Here is a 17,883-nt window from a genome sequence, read left to right as displayed (position 1 = left end):
CTTAGGTTTTCCAGCACCAGAGAGGAGCCGTGATCTCTGTTGCACGGTGTAATAGTTGTTTGATAATCAATCACCTTCCAAACAGGAAATTTCAGAGCATTTCGCATCAGATACCTAGCTAGCTTTGCTTTCTGTTGGGAGAATACATACCATGTGCTATGTGTCTTCATTTATTTTGGATGTTTTCCACTGGGAAAAAGGAAAAACCTCAAAGTACAATTTCCTTTGAAGTTCCCAATGCCATTCCTGTCAAATTCCAGGCAGAGGAGAAGGATGGAGGGAAAGGCATAGATATAGGCTGGGAAAGAGCAATGCAATGACCCAGGTACTTCCCTTCTGAGACAAATACATCCAGACCATCCTTGGCTGATGTATATTCTGAAACACTTCCAGCCAAGATCCCAGCAGCTACATGGTAATCTCTACTGGTGCTTCCATGCTCTGTGAGTTAGCAAGAGCTTTTCCTACATAGTCCCCCCCACTCTAGGGATACCTGTTTGTTTCTGCTTGTTCGCAGGTGGGCACAGAAAATGGCTGTTTACCTGCTTCTTTATATCATCCATTTATACCCTGGGAAACTAAGCCTTTTTCACCCATGGCCTTCTCTACTTTCCCATAAAGCAGTTCCTTAACCTTTCCTCACTGGCCCTGGTTTCCAGTTCTATGTTCTCTCCTTGGTCTTCCCTATGGACGCTCTCCAACAGATCGACACAGCCACGGAACTGCAGCCTTCAGCACTGGGCAAGACCCCACGGCAGCGTGCCAGAGAGCTGCAGGAACCTCTTGTGTCTCAGCAGCGACCCTGGCATCGATATACTCCAGACACAAACATTTCCTCACTCTGAAAGTGCAACGCTAGTGACTCACTCTCCGTTCGAGCTGTGCCCTCCCTCCCTCCCAGCGCCTCCCATGCAGTGCACCAGTTCCTCCGTTCCTTAGTCACACAGAGCCTTTGTGTCTACTGAATATTACTTGCCTAATTTTAGTTTATTCCTCCAGCATATCAAGCTATTTTGAGTTACAACCCTGTCCTCCAATGGACTTGCAACCTTATTCCAGCTAACTGCCTCCTGCACATTATCTCCTGTTGGTTTCCATTTTATTACCAAAATCACTAAATCGAATATCGATCAGAAGTAGGCCCAGGCCAATGCTCTTCAAATATTCTTCCCTTTTCAAGGAACAGTTTTGTCACAGATTAGGACCATGTGAAGTCCAGACAGTAGTAACTAGCGTGATTAAGAACCTGACCTGCCCTGGGCCTGATCCAACCACATCCTGAATGAGTGCAAAAGAGGTATTATGAGGAGGGGCAGGGGGTGGAAACCAGCTCTGAAAAATCGGAATAGAGGTTCAGCCAAGAATGACTAATAGTTGGAAACTGGTCTTTAGCTCAAGCTGGGGTAAAAATCTGGGGAAATCCCAGGACTACACTTCCAGATGAAAAACTTGTTGACTGCCATTCCCTTTCCGACCTAATGGACTGGAAGAGAGGAACACAGAGAATCTGAAACCCTCAGCAGATTGCTTCCAGGTCTGGCTTTTCTCTTGCAATACACAGTATGTGTGGATGCCAAGCAGCAGCAGGGGAGGATCAGAGTGTTTAGATTATGTGCTTTCCTTCTGTTCCGCCATCCTACAGCACTTCATCCGGGTGAAGAAAACGAAGAACGAAAAGATTTGAGGTTGATAAAACAAGAAAAAATAGGAAGTGCATGTTGTAAAAGCTGAAACTTCTTGGAAAATGCTTGAATAAAAGTGAGTAAGATGCTGGCTTTATCAGAAGCTTTCTTCACAATATCTTAGTTAAGAAAACACATTTTCTTTTTGAGAAATACTGGAAGTTTTGGAGGAATCCTCCATTAAGCGATTCAGAAACAGCCAGAGGTACAGCAAGGAAGTACCCTGACATCATAGGAGAATGGAGGGACAAAAAACCTCAAGTGTGGAGGCTTCTCTGCAAAAATACTTAAACCACAGATTGAAATAGCAGCACCACAAAGGGTACAAGGGTATTTACAGCAAATGACACTCTTCCCTGCTCACTGCAGTATATTTACCAGTCAGTCCTCCCTTGACAGGTGATGCAATCTCTGGGTCTCCTGCAGGAGTTTTGGGGTTGCAGGCTGACAGACTGTTCTAGGCGCAAAACCACAACAATTACATCCAGATAGACACTACACAAACTCCGAGAGTTGCACAACCCCACCGGCCTGTCCAGAGGGAACAGAGACAACGGCAGCGCAAACGGTCCTTGAACAAAGCATCAGGGAGATTTGGCAGGTACCGGCGCAGTGACGTGCTGGATGGTAGCCAGAGGGTCCGTGAGCTTAAGGCTCTGCTCTGTGCCCTACAGCGGTAACCACTCGCGGCCATGGAGGACAGGGTTTTTGAGAAGCCAGATAACACATTCTTCCCTTACAAAGCAGGACGAGCCTAAAGTAACCTATTAACAGGCTCCATCACTCTTGTAAGAGCCAAAAAGGAAAAAGTAGGGAAAACACATTTAAAATTTGTACATCGATGCCTTTATACATAAATATCCGCATATAGCAGGGAGTATCTACCCACCTGTCTTGACTCACCTATGGTGTACATCTATCCACAGGGGTTTGAAGCTAACTTTAAGCAATTCTCCCACTCAATTTCACAGTTCTTTCAAATCATCAAGCCCTCCCTTCTTCCCTTTTCCCAGCAGGTTTTTAGAAGACTTTTAATACTGAAGAAAAAGCTAAAATTTAAAATTAAAAAAAAAACTGGAAAAAAACAACAAAAACAAAAAAAAATATTAAAAATTTTTAAAAAATTTAAAAATTTACAAACCCAGAAAACCCCCCATGCAATATTTCAATGGACTTGATCTAATCTGTGGGTTAGTCTGGCCTGAGATTCCTCTCCAAATTTCTCTCCTAAAGTGATAAAAACATCCTTAGAGAGCCTCTGCATAAACACCACCTGAAAAGACCACCTTTCGCCCACAGAACTTGCATGATACAAAGGAAACCATAAGAAGGCAGACCAAAGGAGAATAACATGGAAACACTGAAGCCCTGCAGGACTGCAAGCTTTGCATTCCCCAGCCAGGCCTTCAAAAGGACTCAGAAAGGGACACACTTGATGCTGGAGACCTTACCAGGCTGAGGCTCTTATCATCACTGTTGCTCTCAGTGCCCATGAGCAAAAAATAACATCAAAACATAACCGTTCTCAGCACTGCACAATGCCACAGCCCCAGCCAGGACTACTGCAGACAGCAAACCCCCCATTCTAGGCACTCCAGACCCATCCTAATCAAAACCATCCCACAGCTTTGCTCTCCTTTCCACTGAGAGCTCTCCTCTAGTGAGGAATCCCCAGTTTCAGTATATCACACACCACAGCAACAAGGCAGGACCGAGAGCAAGCCGGGAAGTCAGTGCACACATTGAGGTCTGGATTAACAACACCCACAGCAGGTGCAACTGACCTACAGCCACTCCTCCAACACCATGCAGTCAGAGACTGAAGGCCCAGGGACAAGCTTAAATAGAGCCTGTGTGCCCAGGGGTGGAGAGTGTGGGTGGAGGTCCCAGGTGAGACTGGTCAGGGTGATTAAGGCCCATCAAATGTACTCAGAGCCCTCACAAAAGCTTTGCCAAACTTCACTGGGAGTTCAGATGAAACTCAGCAAGGACCAGGAAACCTGAAAGAGATTGTTCCTTCAATTGATCAAGGTTTATCTTTAGTGTCAAGAGCTGGACCGGCAAATTTCCATCCTGGGAAGTCGAGGGGACTTCTAGAGACTGTGGAGCAACATCAAACAACCTAAGCTGTCCAGCTTTGGATGCAGTCCCATCCTTTTCCCTGTTCTTTGGTTTCCACAACCTAACAAATAGGCTATTAACACTGATTTTATGGGATGCTGTCAGAGATACTGTTCCCCAGGACTGCTTCAGGGAGAAATGAGTGGTAACCCCATGTGCCAAACTGGACCTATATGGCCTAGGATGGGTGAAAATCTTGGCAATGCCACCTGCCTCTCCACTCTGGCGGGAGGGACGAGATGTAAGGAAAGCTGAGACAAACTGCATCAGTGAATTTGTGCTCCTGCATGTCTCATTCCACCCAGCACATCCCCTTTACAGGTTCCCTGAGAGGTGAGCCCTCCGGTGAAGTACCTTCATGATAAAAGAACAGCAAATAGTGTGAACAAAAACTCAGTCTCTATTGACGCTTGTTACGACCAATGCAAATCCTCAGAGTCACGTCCAACCACTGTTAGTCTGGAGCAACATTCACAGTCCCCAGTGGACCAGTCCTGTTCAAACTCTCTCCCTCCAGTGCCTAATACAGCCTGTATTGTTCCTGGGAGCAAATCCCAGTATACAGCCAAAGGCCACACCTTCAGCCCAGCGTCACACGGTGGAGCAGGGCAGCCGTGGTTGGGAGTCACGGCAGCGAACTGAGGTCGCTGAGGGTGGGCAGAACCTCAGACAGACCAGGTCCCCCTCCCCTGCCAAAGGCCGCACATGTCCCTGCGCTCCTTCCCCAGGCAGGACAGCAGCCCGGAGGTTAAGGCGCTCTCTCTCAATCCTTTTGCCCCCGACCTCCATCCTTTTCCGCACCCACACGGTGTTGGACACACCACCCCTGCAGGAGCCAGCTGCAGCAGCAAGGTGGGTACCTCTCCTGCCCTGCTGCCATCCCTGGCTCGCCTCCTGCCTGCAGCCAGGCAAGCCCGCTCCAGCCTGCCCAGGATGGGTGAGCGGGGGGCGAGGCAGGTCGTGTATAACCCAGGGTGGGGGCTGAGGCGTGTCCCCCCCCGAGATGACTTCAGCTGCATTCCAGTGAGCCTGGCAACCTCCCACACACACAAATAAAAGGAAATGAGAAACTCAGCAACAAAGAAACTGGCAGGGAAGCCACAGAGGCACACAGGAACGGGAAAAGAGATTAAACACAGGCTCAAGAGCCCCAGCGTGCTGAGCCTTCCTCTCTAAAGCCTTCCTTTAACTTTGATGGGGGGCACAGGAGTCTTCTTTTCACTTGAAAGGGCAAGAGGAGGGACTGGATAAAAGGGATCCAGCATTATCCGGAATTGAGAGCACAAGAACGTGCTACAAAGCTTAAAAAAAAAAAAGTTCAGTGCAGGCACCCAGCTTCCCTGCATACCTTCCTTGGTGGAAATCAGGAGCTGGGATCTGAAGCTGGGCAGAGAAGAGATCAAAGTGGAGATGTTACATGAGGAAGTTTAATAAAACTTAATGCAAAGTAGTTTGGTGAATCCTCTTCCCAATTTCCTGCTCCTTTTTATTTTTTTAGCAATAGGATAATGAGTATTTGAGGCCCTGCACTGATTTGTATTGATACTATATACTAAGAGTCCATCCCAATGTATTAGACCACATAATTGTGTTTCTATGCATTAGAATAACTCATAAACATGCTATGGTGCTTAGACTTTTGGCTGGCAGTGAAACTATTTAAATCAATCCACTGCAATACTGAGATGGACTTCACCTGCAGTATATACTCCAGAATCAACAGTCCGCTTTGAGGTCTGTGATAACACCAAGTCAGAACCTTGTGCTTTGTACATCGTTTGCTGTGTGGCTTCCCATACGGAGTATATATGTAGTGGAGCTGTCTGATCATGGATGTAACATCTACCTTGCTCTTCATGCATCATTAAACCTCAAGCATTTAGCTGGATCTGGAGTGGGGAAGAAGACAACCCTTTCCATCAAAGGGATAAATTGCTTCAGAAAGTAAATGGGAAAAACCCCACACAATCCCCTCTCTTGGGATGAGAAAGGACACGATCTCCATGCAGCGTCACAGCAGTGCAAGACAACAGGCAAAGGATTTGCACCAGGCCTGAGAAGAGCTCAAAGCAGCTGTTCCTCCAGGGCTAAAGTCTTATTCCTTGGATGAGATAGTTTCTTCCTCTGAAACACCATTGGATGTCAACAGGATTGTTGGTAGACAACAAACTCGCTCCTTCTAGACACACATATCATACACTTGGAAGATGATCTTTCCTCATGTTCCTTATAGAACATGAGTTCCATAGCAGGTGGCTGTATAAGCTACCCTGTGAGGACACAGGCCTGTGTAGCAGGACTCCGGGAGCTACCCTGGAGGGCCTTCTCCCAAGCAGACATCATCCCAGGAGCACTATCTCCCAGTGAGAGAAATAGGTCTCAGTTCAAGAGCAGTCTAGCACCGTAGATGCCTGACTGAGCTTCCACATATCATCCGCTACCTCAGTAAGGGTAGGCTGGGACCATTTACACAGAACGGCAATGAAGAAATGGATTAGGACTGGGATGGTAAGCTCTGCTGGGACTTGAATGCAACAGATCTACTGGATGTCTCCTCCACTGTCTGGCCCTGACAGTCACAACCAATGCCAGGGAAGTGGGGTCCCAGCCTATCGTGAAAAGAGAGAGACACATCCTGGCATACTTGCCTGGTGATACAGTGAACCTTGCTGACAGCAAAGTTTAAAGTGCCTGGCCATTTTGCACAAAGGAGTGGGAGACTGATCAGATAGTCATGTGTCTTGCTTCAAAGGGTGGACAACAGGTGTCTGTTCACATTCTGTATCAATGATTGGTTCATACAGCGTGTCAGAGGTGTCACTCTCTCCAAGGTGTTCGAGCCAAGCTTCTTTTCCTGAAAAGAAGGGAAAAATGAAGAACAGAGGAACAAGCTTTTCTATGGGGTCTGCAGCATTCAGCATCAGATGAGAAATTTTCCTGCACCAGTTCATTCACAAAAGACATTTTGCTCCTTTTGGTTGCTTTAAATCCCAACTATACGCTGAACTCAGATGGACGGATTATTTCAAAGTCAAAGGGCTGAATTCCTGGCTGTATAAATACAATGGCTCCCCAGAGAGACTTATGCTGAATCAATGGACAGGGAACATTTTCCAAAGAAGCCGTAAGTTGGAAAGTTCAAGTGGTGGGACAGCCTTTTCAAGACAGTATGAAGTGATTAGGGAACAGCTGGGATACTTCTTTCAATTTCTGCTACTGTATCTTGGTGAGCCTCTAACCTGCGCTGGACCTAAACTTCCCCATCTGCAGAACAGAAAACGGTTCCCTGTCCTTTACGCCTGGTTCCAAAGCCTGATCTGCCCATATCCCCATGGGAACTTTCATCCACAGCAAGCGGATGCACATGACTCTCCACATTCCCATCATCTTCCTCCAGGACCCCTGTGCAGGGCTGAGTCCACCTTCATGCAGTCCCACCTCCAGCACCTCTGCTCACCTATGTTCAGCAAAGTTGAGCGAAGGGGCAGCAGTATAGGACAGAAAAGAGGAGGAGCAGGGCCTTACTTCCAGCTTAGACTTTCTACAGGATGTTGGGGCAGAGCTCCAAAACGCTCCGTTTTCCTCCCTGTAAAACAGATGAGCTGTACTTTTAACATCCCTTTGCCAAGGGGGTAACGCTTTCTCTCCCACCACTCCAGTCCCCATAGCAGCACTAGCAGCCAGATGGGCTGAGAGCCGGGACCACCCTGTTCGCGGCTTCTGAACCACTACACATCTTATTTAATCTGCAGAAATACCAACCTAAAACTGAGCTCCCTGGCCTGGAAATATTAGGCTATTGGAGCTACCCTGGCAAGGCTGTGTGGCAGTACTGTGGCATCACATCTCTGTCCTCATAGGATGTGGGCTGCAAGCTGACTCTGCTTAGAGAGAACATTAACTACACCTCTTTATTATTGAGAAGAAATTTATTGGAGACATCCCTCCCTCTCTCCAGCTTCTCCTTTACCTTCGCGGAAAAGTAAACATTTAATTTTTTTTGTTGTTAATAGATTTAATGTTCATTTGTCGGTAGCCTAGGGGCAGGAACGCGTGACATTTCAAATAATTGTTGTTTCGGGGGTATCCTCTGGAGGAAAATGCTGCAAAAGTGTGGAGAAGATTTAAGTAAATTACTGTGTCAGCTTCTATTTATTCCTTACATGATTGCCAGAGGCAGGGCTGCAAGATAACCATTAGAGGCCCAGCCATAAAACAGGGAAGCAGAATTTCAAAAAGCTGGAGTGCCATTACTGGAAAGTTAGTGTGTAACATGTTAAATTATCCCCAAAGTAGGGGGAGGTAGAAGGGGGGGAGGCACGTGTCTAAGAGTGAGAGAAAAGAAAAAGAGAGAAAGAGGGACTGTGTGAGTGAAAGGAAGAAATTGCTCCATGAGGAAGGAGTGGAAGGTTAGAGACAGACAGACAGACAGATAGATAAATAGAGGAGGAGGGAATGAAGACTAAGGCAGTCCTTGAGTCCAGCTCTGAGGCCCTGCCATGGTGCTTGCGAACCTTTGGAGCAGGGTGTTTAGTTTTGGAGTCCTGTCTGAGGGTGTTGAAGTGGGATGAGCCAGGAAGAGGAACAGCTGCGCCCTACATCTGAGGTGTTTCAAAGCTACGTGATGACTCAGCTGAAGTGGAGTGGAACTGCTCCTTTTTCCTATGGCCAGAAGAGGTTGCAGTCCTGGCAAATCCAGTTGCCTCTGCGTAACCAGCAACCAGTTTGGGCATAGTTTCCTCCAGCTTTGTCACCTTCACGTCTCTGGGGCACAACCAGAGGCTCTAAAGAGAATCCAATTTCCTGCCCATTGAGGCACCTTGGATTTTTTCTTTGCTTTTCACTTTTCTTCACTTTTTACCTCCAAAAGATATTCCATCATCCCAGTAAGAGGGAGTACTGAGTTTGGTCTGGTGCTGAGTGTAGTTCCAATCCAAGCATGACTGCTCAGCTCCAATCTTGTATGCAGGCACTTGTGGTTCCATCAGGAAAGTCCTTTGCACTGGGAAGAACAGCAGGGGCAGAAAGAGCTGTAAAAAGTATTGCATGTTCAAAAAAAAATCACCCAGAACTAACAGGGAGAAGCCACAATGCAAATACACTTGCTGGGAGCAAACTGCTTTCTACCTACGTGGTCTTTCTACAAGGGTGTAGGCCAGGAAAGAGAAGAAAGAGGTAGGCACCAAGATGCTGAGCCAGCCCACAGCATGGGCCAGTGTGAAGGAGGTGTGTCAGGACGTAGGACACTATTACCTGCTCTCCCTGTCCCGTCTCAGCCTTTGTCAGCCTGGCTGACACACCAAATTCTTTGAGGTTTACTAAGTTGAGCATGGAGGTGGGGGAAGTGTGTGGGGACAAAAGCCTCAGCTATGCCAGAAATCTCTAGAACACCCCAGAATCCAGATGCTAGCTGACTAGTGGGAAGGCAGGTCCCTCCACCCAGCACAATCAGCTTCATGATTTCCCTCATCAGACCTTTCCCACCTCCCACCTCTCAACTGTGGGTTGTATCTTTTGGGTGTATCACCCAAAAGATCAGTGAGGGGCAGAGGCAGCTCCAGCTCTACTCAAGACCATGGACACTGCTGCAAGGTGGTGCTCTAGGCTGAAAGGTAAGCAACTCATGAAAACAAAAGGAAGGAAGCCTCCCTGGGAGGAATGGGAAATGCTCAGGTTCTGACACTGAAACTAATGGAAAGGGACAGGAGCCAACTCATTAGCCATTGGGGGCAGGAGGAGATCCCGTGGAGCAGCAGGCAGGTTGTATCTGCCACGTGCAGGATTTTTGCTGAAGTGTCTCACACAGCAGAAGGATGGCCCCATGGCCTTTCGCTGTAATCAGGCCTGGTCCTTCCAGTGCTCACACAGCTCGGCCACCCCTTGGCTCCCCGCACGTAATGCCCGTTTGTGCTGCTTTGGCCTGCCCCTGCCTGTCCTGCACCAGCCTCCTCATCAGCCTCCCTCTGCTCCTGTTTGTTACTCACACTCTACAGCTCGGCACTGCCCTCTGACTCATTGCCCAGATGCTGCCGGTTCTCCTTTTCTCTCATTGTAATTTATTTACATCATGAAAAACAATTAAGTTCCAAAAAGTCTTATTTGTCCCAGAGATCCGGTTTTATCTTCCCCGGCATCCCTCTTCATTTGTTCCTGCTACTGCTTCATTTTCTCCTCCCTCTTTTGTCCAGGGCAAGCTCGACTGTGTGGGAACCAAGGGGACTAGGAGCCAAGGGGACAAACCTGGGACTAGGGCCCTGTAGCCCCAGCCTCTCCGAACCAATGGCTCTGCTCCCACCCTCTCACCCAAGAGAATGGGAGTCCAACCACACGCTCAACAATAAATAACCAGGGAGATATTTTTTTTTTTTATTTTAACGACTCACAAGGAAGACTTGCTGGTTAAATCATTGCTAACTCTCAACCTCCTCAATATTTCTTTGCTAATAGACTTCAGGTTTAATTGAAGGATCTTCTCTGGACTCTGTCTAAGGCACCATTTTCTCTTTAACCCCACCGCTCACAGCCTCACAAAAGCCAATCCATTAAGGGTCTTCATTAGTTTGAGCACCAGCCAACCACCCAAGCGGCAAAGGTCAAACACAGTCACCTGTCACAACATGGCAGTAAAACTACTAATTGTATGGGAACAAATGAGATAAAAAGATGGTACTATTATGCTATTTGATTTATTTTGTTTCCAAAGAGTCATTTAAGTCTAATTTACTTTGCAAGCTATAGAGTGGGCCTGTGTGGATACAGATACTTCTGTGAGCAAATGTGGGTGTGTACCTGTGCATGCGTGTGTTATCTCTCTCTGTCATGCACGCATATACACATGTACGCGCATACAGGGGTCTGAAATGCAGATCTAGGGAACCATAAAGTCATGGCACCATAAAGACTTACATTTAACCCTTCGTACAGGCAGAACGCCACGTGACACCGAGATGGCTCTGCAGTAGCGGCAGAGTCACACCAGCCCCACTGCTGCCAACTCACTTGCCCATGCACCACCGTTCCTCAGCATCCCAGCTGCACTCGCAACGGCCAGGGCAGCCAGTGCAGGGTCCCATTTTGGAAGGGCATTTGCTTTTGAAACCTTTTTCTTTCCCTTTTTTTTGTGCTTAGGAGGAGAAAATGGCCCACATGCCCTCTGGTGGACAAATGCCACTTTGCAGCTCTAGAATCCAAATGGAAAGCTGGAAGGGGCCATATTTGTAGGCACAAAACGAAGTCGTCTCAGTAAGAGGTTTTTAAAAATTCGCTTTCTCCCCAGCTTGTCCTGGCAATCGTGTTCTCAGCACACGTCTGTGACTGCCAACTGAAAAAAATCTGGGCTTTCTGAGACACAAAAAAACCACAGCCCAGCCATTGTAGGTGCCAAATCAACATGGCCATCTCACCAACTTCCCATTACCAGATGAGGGTATCATTTTTCCTGGAAGAAGATGTAAATGGTACTTCTTTTGGAATAAAGACCTTCTTATTCAAACACAAGACCCAATCTCAGGCAGTGCTGTCACCCTTCAGCACAGCAGACCAAATATCTGGCAGGGTCAGGACAAAATTTTCCAAGGCTTTCGGAAGACACTTAATGCTGATCACAACTTTGATATTGAATACAGTAGAGAAACGTTCAGGGGCTTTTCAAAGAACAGATGTCTCCAAGCTCATGTATTAGGGACACTGTTTTGCCTTCTTTCTGGTTACGATCAACTCTTTCAGGGCCATGCAGGGACCACAAGATCTTGCAACATACAAACGTGGGGAGACATGACCATCCCATAGCAATGAGATAGCTTCCTCCTGCACAACCAACAGGGTTGTATGACACATGGACAGACTTCATGAGTAGAGTTGTTGGGAGAGTGGGAATATTTCTACAAAGGCAGCAATGTAATTTTGTTTTTTGACAATCTCTGCTCATCAGGGAGTCATCAAGATCATCACAATCAATACTTCCAATTACGTGTTGTACAGCAAATAAACACTCATAATCAAAAAGGAAAAATATTCACTTGAAACATTTCAGAGCATTGTGAAGGCTATTTTCAAATGCCTACTTGTACAGGGAAGCCCTTTAGTTATGGTAAACTCAACTGAACAGATCTAGAGAAAACTAAGACTAGGAATAAAGAATGGGCAGATGGTTCCTGGGTGAGCATAGCTGAGGAAAGAACCTGGGGAAGATGAAAGCAGATGATTGCATGGTGACTTCCAGTGCACATAGCAGCAGGGACTACACAGCTGAAAATACAGCTAGGATATTAGTGAGATCTGGCTGGAGGGGGATGCAAGTGCCCCTCTGAAGTGGTAAGAGCATTTCTGCACACTTCTGGTTCCCTTGGCTGTGTTGGCCTGGTATGGCCCAGCCATTCAGACATGCCTGCCTCTCAAGGAAGAGTCAGGGTCACGCCTGTCAAGCTCGATCAAACATGTCCTTGTGTTCACTCCAGCAAGCAGATTAACGAGACTTAACTTGTTCGTGGCATTATGGGAGATCACATGGGCATCTGTGAAACATGAAAAGCAATACATGCCATCCCCCTCCTGTTCTGGTGCTCCCAGGGTGCAGAGATCTTCTTGTCCTACGTTTTCTATTCCTGCTGAAAACAGGGAGGAGCTTGATCACAGCTTCATGTGCCAATGGTGAGCATTTAGACTAGCCACTGCTATCATTAGGGACCTGAATCACGTGCCAGCTGTGCTTCTGCTCCCTTTTATCCTCATCTTTTCTCAGTTTGTCCCCAACCCCTTCTTCCTTGCCTTCCCCCTTTCACTTTGCTCCTGTCTCACTTCATGACTCCCCCAGTGCTGAGATCAGCCCTACCATACTGTTTATCTTCAGCAGTGATCAACATGTTACAGAGCATGCCACCAGCCCAAACCCATTAGCCCTTAGCTAACAAAGGGCTCATGAGAAAAATGTATTCCCTCAGTCTGTATTTAGAAAAAGACATTTCCTATTGTGGGTGAGAAACAGACTCCACCAAGCTTGTGATGCATCACCACAGCTACCAGCAGGATCCCACAGTGGAGCTGATTTCTGGGAAGAAGGGAAAATTAAGAAGTTTTTTGCTGGCAGTGGGTCATTTGCACTATATGAATTTATCCAACCAGCTCTAAATTGGCTCCAGAACTGGAAGAGGAAATGGAAGGGAGGAGGGCGACAAGAGCATTAAAACACTTTTTCCCATTTTGTTATTCAAAGGTTACATTTCAATTCACCTTTTCTTCTGTCAAATTTGAAAAATAATAAACCACACAGGTCTTCCTGAGACTTTTCCCCCCCCTCTCCCCAGATATTCCCATAATAGGAGAGGGTAAGTAGCATTTCACAGCTCCAGTGGAGAGCAAATTAGTTTTTCTGGCAACTAAATGCAGTGTCTCCTCCACTATGCACACGCACACACACATCGCTGCCTACAGCATTAACAGATCCTGCCTGAAGTGCAAAGCCAAGGAACCAAAAGGATGCAATGCCAGAATTAAAACTGCCTTGTAGTGTTAGCGCCCCTAAATACATGTTGCGTTACGTTATCAGCTTCAATTACCAAGCTCAACTATATTTCCAAGGAAATGGTTTCTTAATCTAGGGCTTAGGATGGCATTCTCTTAATAAGTGGCTCTGCCCTTATTTTATTTTCTCTTTGTCCACTGTTAAGTGCTATGCACTATACTCATGCGCAAACCTTTTTCTGAAGACAAAACTGTACATTTCTTTCTCCTGTGTTTTTTATCTGGTGCTCATCACAAGAGTGGTCGAGTGCTTTTCTGAGTTGAACCTGTTTATCTTCCAAAAACAGGACTTGTTATTTCCATTCTAGAGACAAGAAACTGAGGCACACAGGAATGAAGATCCAACAGCATCTGATTCATTTTGGAAACCGTTTATGCTTTCAGTGCACTTAGCTTACTCTGTGCAAGCACCACAGTTCCCATTATATTCAGCAATGACATCTGTGACTCAGAGACACATCTCAGCATAAAGCAGGGGGAAGCATGACCCTAAAAATTAGTGAATTATTACTGGGGCAAAGTGATTCATCCAACATCTCTTTGGAACCCCCCCTTTCAATAACCACACAATGAGCATTTCTTCACCAGACCCTGACTTATTGCAGGTTCAGTAAGTAAAGAGGCAGAGGCCATACAGACAAATCTCTTTCACTCTGCTCCACTCCTGAGCATATCCAGGTTGAGCAGTGAAGAAGACAGGAATCATATTTAAAATGTTTGTAACCAAAGATTTGTCTATAAGGAATACAGACAGAGATGCCTAGCAGAAGTTATCAGACCTTTACCACATTAATGCTGACCACAATGTGAAAAAATGTGCTTTTAATACTATTGTGACTGGTTTTTTATGTGAAAGAGGAGAAAGAAGACATTCTTAGCTTGGTTTTTCAACATATAAGAAGACTACATGCTGCCCTCCCAAGTCCAAACCAAAAGAAAAAAGACCAGGCACCACACTGTCAAGAATAATTGGCTGTGCAAACACAATTTAGAAAGCAGCAGATTTGCAGAAAAGTATCTTGGTGTGGTGATGAATCATATCCATGAGTCAACTATGTCAAGCTTTTCAGGAAAAAAACCCCAGCTATTACACCAAGATTATGAACAGCAGCATCCTTTGCAAGACACATGAATTACTCTTCTGACTATAATCTACCCCAGAAAGGCCTCCTTCGGTGGGCTGCTTTCCATATGGGGCAATTTAAGCAACATGCAAATTTACTCAGGACTCTGAGTCCTCAGGAGTGGGGAACAAATGATCAGACATCTGTGAAGATGAGATGGGAGGGAAGACCAAAAGAGATAGAATTGAGTAGTTGAAAAAAAAAATTGAGGAGAGACACGGCAGCAGTTTACTAGTAGGTGAAAGAGGGAAGGAATAAATTTTTTTCCATGTCACTGACAGATACAAAAAGAAGTTACGGGCACTTTGGACACCGGGAAGAATGTTAGAGGAGTAAGCACTGCGACAGATTAGCCTGGACAGAGGAGGATGACTTCACTGGAAGTTTCTAAGGACAGATTAAACAAACACCTATGAGAATTCCTTAGATAACTGTGATCTTTGTTTGGGAACAGAGGTATAGGCTAAAGATCTCCTGAATAAAGCTCAGCCCTCATCAAATTCCAGCACTGTGGTCCAGAGCATGGGATGCTAGTTCTGCTCAGAGCAACAAATAATATGACATTGTTTAAAATTATATTTTCCCAAAAGGTATAAATTAGTTAATAAATGTAAAACTTCAACGGAGCAAACACCAAACCTGCAGGATCTGAGACCATGTGGTTAATATTTGACAAAATCATAAGTAACAGAAAATAGGGACTGATAATGAGAAGTTTGGGCAGATCCTACCAACAGCTGGTACTTTGTCTCCTTTGTAAGTCAAGAGATTTGTACTGATTGAAGAAGCAGCGACTTGTGGAGCTGATGAGAAAGTCCTGGAATTACTTTTCTTGCAAAAGTAGGGATTGGTGAAAACTCTGGCTCAGGGCCAGTTCATCCCAACAGTCTCCTGAATTCTAACCTGATTTTTTTTGTGTCTGTTTGCAGCCAGTGGGTCTCTCCAGACCATGGCCTCTTTGATGTTGCAATGTTACAGACTGCCAGAAAGCTCTGAGAACCTCTCCACTCATCCCCTCCAGTGGCACCCTGCTCGGTCCTCACGGCACACTCTGCCACAGCAGGATGGGATGCTCCTTCTGGCTGCTGTTGGCCCCTGAGGCGCTCGATGCTGTCAGCACAAGCGGAGGCATGGCTTAGTGGCCCTGCCATTAGCCACCAGCCTGGGAGCGGTGAGTGTCTCTCTGCAGAGAGATCTGGGCAATCACCAACCATATGAAGTTTAACAAGGGAAAGCATCAGATTTTGCACCTGGGGCACGGCAACCCTGGGTGTGCACACAGGCTGGGGAACGAGAGGCTGGAGAGCATCTCTGCAGAGGGACCTGGGGGTTCTCATTGATGGCAAATTGAATATGAGCCAACAGTATGCCCTGGAAGCCAAGAGGGCCAACCGTGTCCTGCGGTCCATCAAGCCCTGTGTTGCAGCTGGTCAAGGGAGATGATTGTCCTGCTCTGCTCCGCGCTGGTGCAGCCTCACCTTGAGTGCTGTGTGCAGTTTTGGGCGCCACAGTATATTAATGATATAAAGCTGCTAAAGAGTGTCCAGAGAAGGGCCACGAAGTTTGTGAAGGGTTTAAAGGAGAAACCGTATGGTTCGATCAGCCTAGAGAAGAGGAGACTGAGGGCAGCCCTCATGGTGCTCTGCAGCTCCCTCCCGAGGGCAGGAGGAGGGGCAGGGCTGGTCTCTTCTCTCTGGTGACCAACGCCAGGCCCCGAGGGGATGGCAAGGAGATGTGCCAGGGGAGGGTTAGGCTGGGCTTTAGGAGAAGGCTCTTCCCCCCAGAGGGTGGTGGAGCCCTGGAACAGGCTCCTTGGGGAGGCATCACGGCACCAGCCTGGCGATGTTCAAGAAGCGCTTGGACACGGCCCTCAGAGACACGGCGTGCATTTGGGGTGTCCTGTGCAGGGACAGGGGCTGGGCTCGGTGGTCCCGCGGTCCCTCCCGGCCCCGGCCGCTCGACGCGGCGGCGCCTTCAGCACCGCGGAGAGCAGCCCCGGCGCCCCGCCCCCCCGGCGGCGCCCCGCCCCCCCGGCGGCGCCCCGCCCCCCCCGGCGGCGCCCCGCCCCCCCCGGCGGGGAGCTGCCACCCCGCCCTCGGCTCGTTACCCCGTGAAAACTCGCCTCGCCCATGATTTATTCGAGCTTACCTCTCCTGGGCTGGAATCTATTCCGAGGAACCACTTAAACCTGAATGATAACTGATTCCGAAACAGAACTCTAAAATATAGTTTAACCTTGCACCAGTTTTTGATCTAAAATGATTATATTGAATAAAGGTGTTCCTACCATTCATTATCTCAGGGGAAAACACACATAGCTCCACATTGCTGAAAGGAAACTTCCTAACATCATTTTGTTCCCATTGTAAATGGCACCAGGTCATTAACCAAGCTAGTTAAGTAACTCACCAATTTCCCAGCCATCCTGCCGACCAGAAAACCAGCCTGTTACTTGGGTAATCAGATAATTGCATTTTACATTTTCAAATAACCCTTAACAAGCAGAGACTAATTAATGTCCATAACACCCCAATGAGCTATGAATGCCTACTTCCATCTTAGAGCCAGGGAAACTGAGGCTACAAAACCCAGCCAGGGCAGAAGAAGAGCTAGAAGAAACTTGTGGTTCCCAGCCCTGTATTCACTCCATTCCCAGGGAAACACATGAAGGGTACTTTTACCCGTATGATGAAGCTACCAGCAACCACCGAATCATCAACTAAACCATCAGTCAGCCTAATAATTAGCCAATTAATTAGCAACCACCCAAAGCAGATTCATTTACTCAGGCTCCATGTAACACTGCACTAGCAGGAAAGTTGGATGGAGGAATCTAAACAAGGAATGGAAGAGCAGAGCTTTACCACACACCAGGCCCTGGCCAGCTTACAAACAGGGAACAGTGGTCAGCTTCAGAGCCTAGCACTGCAGCTGAGTTTCTCAGTGGCTGATGCACACAGGCCCAGGTTCCCAGGTCCTGGACCAGGAGAAGGGTCCCAACACACTTTCCATGGGGCCAGGGGCAATGCAGGCCCTTCACTGGGTACAGGGAGCAGGCAAAGTTCCAGCTGTGCCTTCACACACTACTACTGAGTGGTCCAATTCCAGTGTAGTGTTGGGAGCCTGGTAAAAAAGGAATCTGTCTTTACCACAGGGTTGGTGTATTAGACATCTTCCTGTTCAAGACCTTCCCGCTAAATCCATTTTCCCACCTGTAGACTGCCAATCACAGGATTCCTACTGAACCGCCAGGGACATAAGAATATTGAGAGCAGGGAGGGCATTTTCCCAACAGAAAATGTGGCAAAGCAGGAAAGCTTGGGCATTTCCATTCAGAGTGGCTAGGGAATACCAGGGGCCCAGGATTACTCACCCAAGCAGTCCGGAGGCCAGAGAGCAGTTGCAGTGAAAAGTCAAAAGGTCTGTATGAAAGATAA

The 17,883-nt window shown here is 47.2% G+C and overlaps 1 long non-coding RNA gene across 1 annotated transcript in view; it reads right to left on the bottom strand.

Moving 5' to 3' along the window:
* Nucleotides 1-5,314: 5,314 nt before the first annotated feature.
* Nucleotides 5,315-17,883, bottom strand: part of LOC142063642 (uncharacterized) — a 295,850-nt gene continuing 283,281 nt past the window's right edge. The window contains exons 5-6 of the long non-coding RNA XR_012662818.1: nucleotides 8,665-8,805; nucleotides 5,315-6,657 (exon numbers count right to left, since the gene is read on the bottom strand). This is a non-coding gene — a long non-coding RNA (uncharacterized LOC142063642). The remainder of the gene's footprint in view (nucleotides 6,658-8,664; nucleotides 8,806-17,883) is intronic.

The sequence above is a fragment of the Phalacrocorax aristotelis genome, chromosome 12 (genome assembly GCF_949628215.1).
Source record: "Phalacrocorax aristotelis chromosome 12, bGulAri2.1, whole genome shotgun sequence".
NCBI classification, from domain to species: Eukaryota; Metazoa; Chordata; class Aves; order Suliformes; family Phalacrocoracidae; genus Phalacrocorax; species Phalacrocorax aristotelis.
This window is presented reverse-complemented; position numbering and strand designations above follow the sequence as displayed.